Raw genomic sequence first — 9860 nt, forward strand, 5'->3', positions numbered from 1 at the left:
AGAGTGTTGAGTTAAAAGCTAAAAGCAAAATCCTCTTCAGGTCTCCCATTCTTGCAAATTTAGGTACCCTTGGAACCGATCCATGTGCTCAGAGCCTGCAAATCTGTAACAGCAGAGCTCCTGATCTGGGCCAGGGAGCACCCAGTGACTCACAGGGGAGTGGAAGCAGTGAGCCAGGGCAGGGGAGCACCAGCACAGCTCACAAAGCCACCCTGGTGTCCTTGACACACCCTCATGCACTCCTGGGCGAAGAACAAAGGCACTCTAGGCTCTCTGGCCACCATATTCTGAGGAGTTTTGTTTATTTATTTGCTTACTTCTTAGAAATGACTGCATTTCCCCCTTCATTTACATGAAAACGTTTCTCAAATCCCTCTGAGACAGCCTTGGAAGGAATTTCCTGTTTTAATACTGATTACTGACACAGATCACCACTGCCATGCTAATTTTAAAACACTGCAAAGTTGTTGTTTTAATAGTAGTTTTAGCAAAATTTTAAACTTGCATTTGTTTATTTTAAATGCATATCACTATGATTCTTAACAGCACAGAACATGGGCCAGAGCTGACACATTTTGAATAATGAGAGCTAAGGAATGTTCTTCCAATATCAAAAATGTGCCTGGTCACTGAGAAAAGGCAGATGGGATGTAATGCCCCAGGAGCCAGGACACTTGTCACAGCGAGGGAGATGAAGCCATGGATCTGTCACAGGCATTTCAGATCACTGAGGCTCAGCCTTGGCAGCAGCACTCCCTCAGTGCAACACCAACATCTGTGACCTTACAGCACCAAACAGCTGCACGCTCTGCAGTGGAACATCTGTGAAGCAAGTGTACCATTTACTGCCACGGCCCATGGACTTCAGAGCTCATCCCTGAAACAGACTCCAAGCCCTCCTGGCACCTCTCTCACCACTGCAGAAACACCAACCTGGTGCAAGCTGGAGCGTCACCCATCCTTCTTTTCAACCAGCCAGGCTGTGTAATAGAAATGTGACAAGTGCCACACAAGAGCTGAGTAATTATGTAAGAAGACATCTATGGGTGGACAAAGATTTCACTAAAGCTGCATGATGAAAATATCAACAGCTAGTTCACTTAAGGAAAACAAAAAAAAAGGAACAGATGCAAACTCCCCAAAAAGGTCATGCTGCTTCAAACCAAATTAAGGTCATGACTGTTCTCATCCTCCTAATCGAAAGTAGCATTGTTTGAGTGCATTGTTTTTACTCCTTTCTCATTTTCCATTATCATTTACTGGGAGAGAGCACAGCTTTTTTAAAATCCAAAAAGGTAATTTGCTTCTTCACAATACCTACAGACTAAAACAGCCACAGGGAGAAGTTTCTAAAACCATAACTGGTATGCTCTTTGAAGTCAAATACTTGTGAAATCCCATCTGACACATCGTCAAAAGGCAGAACCAATTCAGGTACAGAAAACTGACACCATGGGATCTTTTAATATTACTGTTTTAAAGTAAAAAGTATATTCTTGAGATTTTTTTTTAAGAAAGGGATGGTTGCTTTGTGAATTTATAGAGAGAACAGGTGAAATCATAGTAGAGGGGAGCAAAAAGGAATTAATCCCCTGGAACAGCTTAGAAGAATAAGTAACTGGAAATTTTAAAATATTTGACCAGATAGGTAACTTTAAAAGGAAAAAAGAAAAGAAATCCAGACTTAATTGCATCAGCAGATATGATGTCCAGAAGGGGCCTAAAAAATTTCAACAGCATTGCCATGAAAGTGGGAAAAGTTGTCCATGGCAGGTCACATCAACTCAACCAACAAAAGAAGCATTTGGCAGAAAAAAAGCACAAGATGAGACACCAGTCAAGTCCCATATAACCCCAGCCAGCAGTGACACAGTTAGAAAACAAAACATGGCCTAAACCCTGACATGTTCATGGAGGGATCAGGTCTTTTACAGCAGAGGCAGCATTCTGGCATTGCTGCACAGACCTGGCCTCCCAGAGCCTGCTCTAACCTGAGCTGACATCCAAGGCTGCAGCAGCCTCCTCCAGCTCCTGGTGACAGTGGCATTTGTCAGAAACCCTGGTCGCTCCCTGTGGACAAGGATAAAGCCCCTTTACCCAGAAATGCATCAGCTGAAAATGCCTCTGGACAGAACAGACCTCTTGGGGCTTCTCTACAGCTGACTGAAGCTTTGGGGAGACTTTGCAGGGACAGAGCAGGGCAGATCTGTTGAGCACCGAGTGCTGTCCCCATGGGAGGGAACTAAACACTCAGGCTGAAAGCTTACAGGGTGCTTGTCATGAAGGAAAACTTGTCAGCTCAACCAGCATTATCCAATTACAAGCCAAAGGCTTGAAAAATGCCAAAAATCAGTATAATTAGAAGCTCTACATGCAGTAGCTCCTGGGTATGAACAGTTTCACTAAGCAAGCTGCAGATACCGCAGTGCTGTGCTAAGTGGAGCTATAAAGATGATGGGCAGGCACTGCATACAGCACTCAGCTATTTTACATACAGACATTTCCTTTACGCATTGTTCTGTGCTGCAAGAAGTGCCTGCAGCTTCAATACTGTCAATAGAACACACACTAAATCACGCTTTATCCCTCAAGCCTTTTTTTCTCCTGACAGCCTCCGCATTCCAGCGCATGGAAAGAACATAAAGATTTCTGGCATCACAAATCATTGCTTTACTACCTGGTCTTCTGTCTTCTAACCAAATCCCTCCTGCACAGATTCTCCCTATGTCACAAGTTACTTCATTTCAGTATTGCATTGCACCAACCTTGCAACCTGGCAGAAAACCAAACGTGAGACCCTGTCATCTGAAAGACAAATGAACCTGTCAGTCTATTCTTCCCTTTGTCAGCTGCATGCTGGAAAATTGTTACAGGTTACTTCAAACCAAACAGACATCAGAGACTTCAATTAGGAAGCACTGAGAGAACATTTAGATGAAGGGAGGCGGAAGAACCCAGTGGAGCATCTTGAAGATTCGACTAGTTTCTAAGTAGTGTTTTCTGGTTTAGTTTGGGTTTTTTTAATGGACACTTTATGACTCTATTATTCCACTTACACTGAAAATAAGCTATGTCATTCTAAATGCTCCCCAAATCCTACTATAATCAAACTTAAACTTTTAAGTTTCCCCATACATTTCTGCCAGCACCGTTGGCTCAGCATTGCAGTTTCCTCAAGTCTGCAGATTACAGTGGGGAAGAAGGCATGGAGAGATCGAATGAAATCAGGCTGAGTCTGCATTTCCCTTAGGGTTATTCACCCATATCATTTGTATCCTAGGAACCCTCTTCCCTCCCCCAGCTCCGTTCCCACACAAGGAGAGCCCACCCCGTCCTGCAAAGGCTGTGTTGTTCCTATCGGTCAGGGTAACCCCAAACGGATCAAACCCACAGCATCCTTGTTCCAGGCAAAATAAGATTCAGCTCAGCTCGAGTCAAGTCTGCAGAACCAGAGACATGTGTCCCCCTTAACGTGGTAAAACGGCACCGCTGGGGGTTTCCCCACCCCTACACCTCGCAGGGAGCTGCCCGGTCCCCGGGGCTGCGCCAGGATGCTCAGGCGCTCAGCCAGACAGCGCCGTCTCTCCCACCCGGCTGCCAGGTCTTTCTTTTCCAGTGCATCAGGCTTCTCGCTATACAGGGGAGCTGCCTCTATGTCAGCAGCAGCCCCTGAGCTCCGGTCCGAGCCCTCCTCCCTCTGGCCGCTGCCGGCAAAGGGAGAGACCCCGACCCGCGGGGAGGAGGGAGCCACAAAGGCCCGTCCAGCGGGGATGCCGCGCCCGCCGCAGCGCCCGGCGCCGGCCAGGGCGCCCGCCCCGCCTCGCCGCCGCCCGGCCGTGCCGCCGCATTGTTTTGTCACCTGGGTCCCCCCGCGGTGCGGCACCGGCTCCCCGCGCACCGCACGTGGAGGAGCGGCGGCGCTGCCCGGCGGGCGGGGGTTCCGCACCGAGCCGCCGCCTCCCGCAGCCGGCCCTGCCCGCGGGGCATCCCCCGAGCCGGGCACCGCGGGGCCGCCGGCCCGGCCCTGCCCTGCCCTGCCCCGCCCGCGCGGCCGCAGCCGGGACATTGTCTGCCGCCTCCCGCCTCCCCTGCTCCGGACGGGGCTCCCTCCGCCTCCGGACCGTTTCCCCCCATGAACCGGGGGGAAGCCGGCAGCGCTCCTGCATTGCGGCGGGGCCCCCTCACCTGCGGCACCGCTCTCCGCCTCCGACATGGCCCGCTCCCGCCGCGCTCGCCGGGGCACGGGCCGGCGGCGGAGCTGCGCTGCCCACCCCGGGGGAGGCTCCGCCGCTCGTGGAGTCCCCGCCCCGCTGCGCCTTCCTGCGGCCGGTGCGGAGCCGAGGGGGAGAGGCTGCGCGGCCGGCCCGGCGCTGACGGCTTCCCGCGCCGGCTGCGGGGCTGCGCCGCCCCTCCCCGCCCGCTCCGCAGCCGCACAAGGACGGCACCGGCGGGGGGGCCGCCTGCCAGGGCCGGCCCGGCCCCAGATGCGGATTTCACGGCCGCTGAAGCGGAAAGCCCTCCGCGGTGACAGCCGCAGAAAGAGACCCCTGTCTGTGGCCGGAGGTGACGGCCCGGCTCAGCCCCGCTGAGGGTGCTGGGGTCCTGCAGAGATGGAGCGTGAGGAGGCTGCCGAGGTTACCCCAGCTGTTCTCCCGCTTGTCACGGGTGTGGCTACAGCTAACCCGGACAGGCAGAAATCGTGAACGGGTCCCCTGGCATCATGTATTACGGGGTGGGTTGTACGGCATGGGATTCTTTATATTTGTCTTCGGAGTGAGCTCTCCCACATGGTTCTGCAGTGCTGTCAGGCCAAGAACTTCTTGTTTCCAGTGATTTTGAGCTACTTGTCTCCAGGACCTGGGAGAGAGACACCCCTACTGTCACTCGATCCAGGATGAAGTTTAAGAGTTTTCCAAACTAAGTAACAAACCATTACAAACACAAGAGAATAAAAATAAGGCTGGTATCCTCCCACGAACAATCCTGATCCAGAACAGGTTCTTCCTCTTGTCCACCCGTGCTTCTTGGTGTAATTCTCCTTTATTTTCCAGCCTCAGCAGCCATTCATCTTTTGAAATCAGTGCTAGTATTTCACATGAAATAAATAAGGGCATTCACTCCAAGCACAGCTTCGGTCCTTGCTGACTCCTGAGCTCAGGAGGTCACTGATATTCAGGACAGTGTAAAATCCACCCAAAGTTCTCCCAAGTCTCCTCACCAAAGCTGTTGCTCACACAAGGTGGGATCCCTGTGAAGCCCTTGAGGACCGTGGAATTTTGAAGCAAAGCCCCCAGCACTGCAGGTGCCTCTCAGCACCTCCCTCTATTTGCTCCCTGGTTTCTTGCTCTCATGGCATTTGCTCTGCTCCCTGTGAGCTTTATTGCCTCTGAGGACTGAAGGTGTGGCACAGAAGTTAAAGCTGTAAATATCTTCACATCTGCACACCTGACTCATCTCAAAAGCCTTCACCACCCTGCACACACTTAAAAAACTCTCTCATCCTGAAATCCCATTGTCTCATGCAGGGAAAATGCAGAACTCATTTCTCCCGCCTCCCAAAATCAGCTGCACAAACGGGATTTTCTAAACGGAAGGAGCACGCTGGGACAGGGGGACAGCAGCTCATTCCTCTGCCCACATGGGAGAAACCTTCTGTCCTTGGGGACACTCAGTAACTCGCACAATTCCCAAAGGCAAGGACAGCGTGCAGTGGGACAGGGGTGCTGGAATTGCAGCTTCCTGCTCTTCCCTCAGCTCCACGCCAGGCAACAAAGGGGAACATCTGGCCAGGAGTCAGCTTTAATTACCTAATCAGAGTCAGGCTGAATATTTATGCTGTCATTAAACAGCCTCGGAAATAAGAACCCAAACAACTCTAATACTTGGTTTCCTGACAAGAGACTTAAATAGCAGAAACTTTTGCTTCAGATTAAATGCACTTCAATAGCAATTAATGGTAGGCTTTAAACATGTATTGAGGTTATTAACAAAGGCAGAGGAAAAGAAAAGAAGCAACCAAGAAACTCGTAAACACATATCCAAATCATATACTTTCTGGGAAATAAAATGTAGTACTCAGGCTAGTTTTTTGTGATCCCTCAAGCAACAAGACAACAGACAAAAGTAGCATTTACTGGGTACAGACATCTTTCCGAGTGCCACGGCAGTGACTACGTTATTCAATATCAAGCCAGGTTGCCTAAGTTACACACTCAGCTGTAGGTGTTTTGAATAATGCAGAAGGAGAATATTTGAAGGCATGTGACTGACTGCTAGTTTCAGAAATTAGACCCTTTTCCTGAGAGCTTAGTATGCCCTTTTAAGACCTAATGAGAGGAACCACATTAAAAAAAAAAGCATTTGAAGTAAAATTAGATTCTCAATCTGAAATATAAAATTAAGATCTAAAGCTCGTTAAATTTAACTTTGTTTTATAAAGGCAAAAAATCATAGAAAAATAAATTATAGAACAATAAAATACTGCAGTTTTTTCTCTTGTCATCTCTCCTGAAAATAAAAGAAGAAGTACATTTCATGTGAAAGAAAAACACTTTTTCAAAAGGTCAGTGTCTCAAGTGAGCCTGCCCTAGGGCTTCATTTTTGTTACTTACTCCATAGGAAGTTTGTCATTCTTATGGTCATTTTGCAAGGTTGTTTGGAATCTGTGATTTTAAAGGTTATCCTATAAGCATAACAGAAAATCAGTCAAAATATAGTGATCAAAATGTAAAAATGGATGGTCAAACTTTGAAAAGGATGCCACAAGTAGTCATCTACATGCTCTGAACACCTGCTCTTACAGACACCTTAGCTTTCCCTTGCCCAAGGGTCAGTTTTTGTGTGGGTCTGGAAAGAGTTTCTTTCCTTCTCAGGAAGCTGACATCAGCTGGCTTAATACACTGCAGAGGAGTAGCAGCAGAAAGGAAGAACCTTTTTTTGACCCTGAAACATCAAAGTGGTTTTGTGTCAGACAGCCAAGGCACCCATCAGTGTTCAACTCAAGCACCAACTCAGTTGTTATGGTGTCACTCTGACCATGGAGAAAATCAAGATTTCTGAAGAAGCTTGGGGCAGTGTCTGCTGGTAATTCCCCCTTGCATCTGCTTGGGAATGAACAACTCTCAGGAGCAATCAAGCAGTGATTTAATACACTGTACTCTTTGTCTGCAGCCTGGGTGATCCCCAGAAAGCTGCAGCCTCAATCCATTCCATTCATCGCACAAAGGGCTCAGATACACTGGCATAAACTGACAGTACAAGACAAATAGCTGCTTAACCTAGCCCTGGTTTTAGCAGAGCTACCACATGCATGTTATCCATTAGCATCAATAAAAATTTCATGAGAGAATTGGAGATCAGCACAGTGTCCTCTCAGAGCCATTCCCACACGTGGTAAGAGCTGCACAAAACTGGGTCTGGTCAGTGAAAAGAGCTATGTGCTTCTCACTCCTGAGAACCAGAGTCTAAGTGAGTCACTGATGGGGTAGCACTGAGAATCAGTGAGATGGAAACAGCAGGCACAGGGATCTGGAAGAAATAGAGTTATTTGAATATTGTTTTCAATGCACCTGGCAGCAAGATGTCCAGACATTATTAGAAACCGGTGAGCCACTGAAGCCCAACACCCAGGTCAGTACTGGCACCAGGGAGAGTTGAACCTATAAATAAACTACACCACATTTAAAACAAAATAGAGGGCAGGTAAGCATGCCTTGAATCTTGGCAGCTCAGGAAACCCTTCATCAAGCACTGTGTTCATCTGCTCAATTAAAATTCCAAGAGTAATGGTTTCTGACTTCAAAATTTCCTCTTGTGCAGTTTCTGGAGCATCACTAATCATACAGTACCTGGTTTTTATTTGTCACCTGTGTAACTGTTATTGCAGTCTCCTCCTTCATTCCAGCTCACCTGAACCCCTCACCTGGTCTTTCTCACCTGGAATCCTCATCTGAACCTCACCAATTTTGGGGAAATTTGGGTGAACTTCAGGTGATTTTGGGGACTGGGAGAAAATTTGGGGCAATTTTTGGGAGGGTTTGAAGACAATTTCGGGAGAATTTTGGGGCAAATTTTGGGGGAGTTTGGGGCCGATTTTGAGGGGAAAATTTTGGGGAATTTTGGGGCAAATTTGGGGCAATTTTTGGGAGGGTTTGAAGACAATTTCGGGAGAATTTTGGGGCAAATTTTGGGGGAGTTTGGGGCCGATTTTGAGGGGAAAATTTTGGGGAATTTTGGGGCAAATTTGGGGCAATTTTTGGGAGGGTTTGAAGACAATTTCGGGAGAATTTTGGGGCAAATTTTGGGGGAGTTTGGGGCCGATTTTGGGGAAGTTTTGGGGGAATTTTGGTGGGATTTCGGGGGGAAAGTAGTCCCACTCACTGCTAGGAGCTGCGGGGCCGTGCAGATAGAACTGCGCATGCGCGCGGCTGATCCCGGAAGCGGCGCTGTGGGATACGCGCGCGCCGCGTCTCTAAGGCAGCGTGAGGGAGCCGTGATAGCGGCGGGGGGCATGGCCGGGGGTGAGGGAGGCGGCGGGGCTGCGGGAACGGGGCTGCGGCCGCGGAAGGGAACGCCGGCACGGCCGCGGTTGCAGGAGGCGGCACCGTCCAGCAGCTCTGGAGCGCCGCGGTGGGGAAGGCGCGGCTCCGCCCCTCCATGCAGCGGCGGCGGCGGCAGGAGCGGGGAAGCGACCACGGGCGGCGGCGGCGGCGGCGGCGGCGGAGCGGCCCCGTCAGCGGGAGATGATCCCGGGGGGGTGGCGGAAAGCGGGAGGGGCTGCGGGGCGGCCACGGCGAGCTGTGCCGGGCCGGTCGGGCGGCTGGAGCGCGGCGGGCGGCCGCTGGGAGCCGGGGCGGCTGCTGGCCCGGCGGGCAGGGGCGGCGGCACCGGAGAGGCTGGGCTGGAGCCACCGGTGCTGTGCCGGGAGCGGGGGATGGCGGCGAAACGCCGGCAGTGAACCGTGAGCGTCTGCCCGGCCCGTGGGCAGCTCAGAACGCCGGGGTTGGGGGGCGGCGCCGCGCACAGGGGGCGCTGGGGGCGCGGCGTGGCCGCGCCAGGCGCGCTCGGCGCCGCAGAACCGGGAGCCGCAGGGAACCGCAAAGACGCAGCAGCGACGGCACCGGGGCCAGCACCGGCCCCGCTGGGTCGGCGGGGGGGGGGGGGGGGGGGGGAGGAGGTGAGGAGGAATGGCCGCACTCGCGGGGAACAGGGGAGAAGCGGCGGCGGCGGGAGGGGGCGGGGCCGCGGGTACCAGAGCGGTGCGGTCCCAAGGGGAGGCGGGGGCGGGTCCCGCTGCGGACTCACGGCGGCGGCGAGGGGCGGAGCTCGGCGGGGCGGCGGCTGCGGGCAGCGCCCGTGCAGCAAACGGGGCTCGAGTAGCGCCTGAGGGCTGGGAGCAGCCCCGCGGCAGCCACGGCCCGGCGGGGGAGGCCATAAAAGTGCTTTAAACACCTGTGTGCAAAGGCTCTGCTGAACACGGCTCAACGGTGCTGCTTTCACGACAGTCACAGTTCACGACAGTCGCGCTTTACGGCACCTTTTACGACAGTCGCGCTTTACGGCAGTTTTGCGACAGTCGCGCTTTACGGCCGCTTTTACGACAGTCGCGCTTTACGGCACCTTTTACGACAGTCGCGCTTTACGGCCGCTTTTACGACAGTCGCGCTTTACGGCACATTTTACGACAGTTTTGCTTTACGGCAGTTTTGCGACAGTCGCGCTTTACGGCCGCTTTTACGACAGTCGCGCTTTACGGCACCTTTTACGACAGTCGCGCTTTACGGCACCTTTTACGACAGTTTTGCTTTACGGCAGTTTTACGACAGTCGCGCTTTACGGCAGTTTTGCGACAGTCGCGCTTT

At 51.9% G+C, this 9860-nt stretch overlaps 1 protein-coding gene across 1 annotated transcript in view; it reads right to left on the minus strand.

The window, feature by feature from the left end:
* HSPA12A (heat shock protein family A (Hsp70) member 12A) overlaps positions 1-4407 on the minus strand; it is a 53330-nt gene extending 48923 nt beyond the window's left edge. The window contains exon 1 of the mRNA XM_071446439.1: positions 4186-4407. The gene's annotated coding sequence lies outside the window, so the exon portion shown is untranslated. The remainder of the gene's footprint in view (positions 1-4185) is intronic.
* Between the last annotated feature and the right edge of the window lie 5453 nt (positions 4408-9860).

The sequence above is a fragment of the Agelaius tricolor genome, unplaced genomic scaffold, assembly GCF_023055355.1.
Source record: "Agelaius tricolor isolate 1412-34295 unplaced genomic scaffold, bAgeTri1.0.p SCAF_22, whole genome shotgun sequence".
NCBI lineage: Eukaryota > Metazoa > Chordata > Aves > Passeriformes > Icteridae > Agelaius > Agelaius tricolor.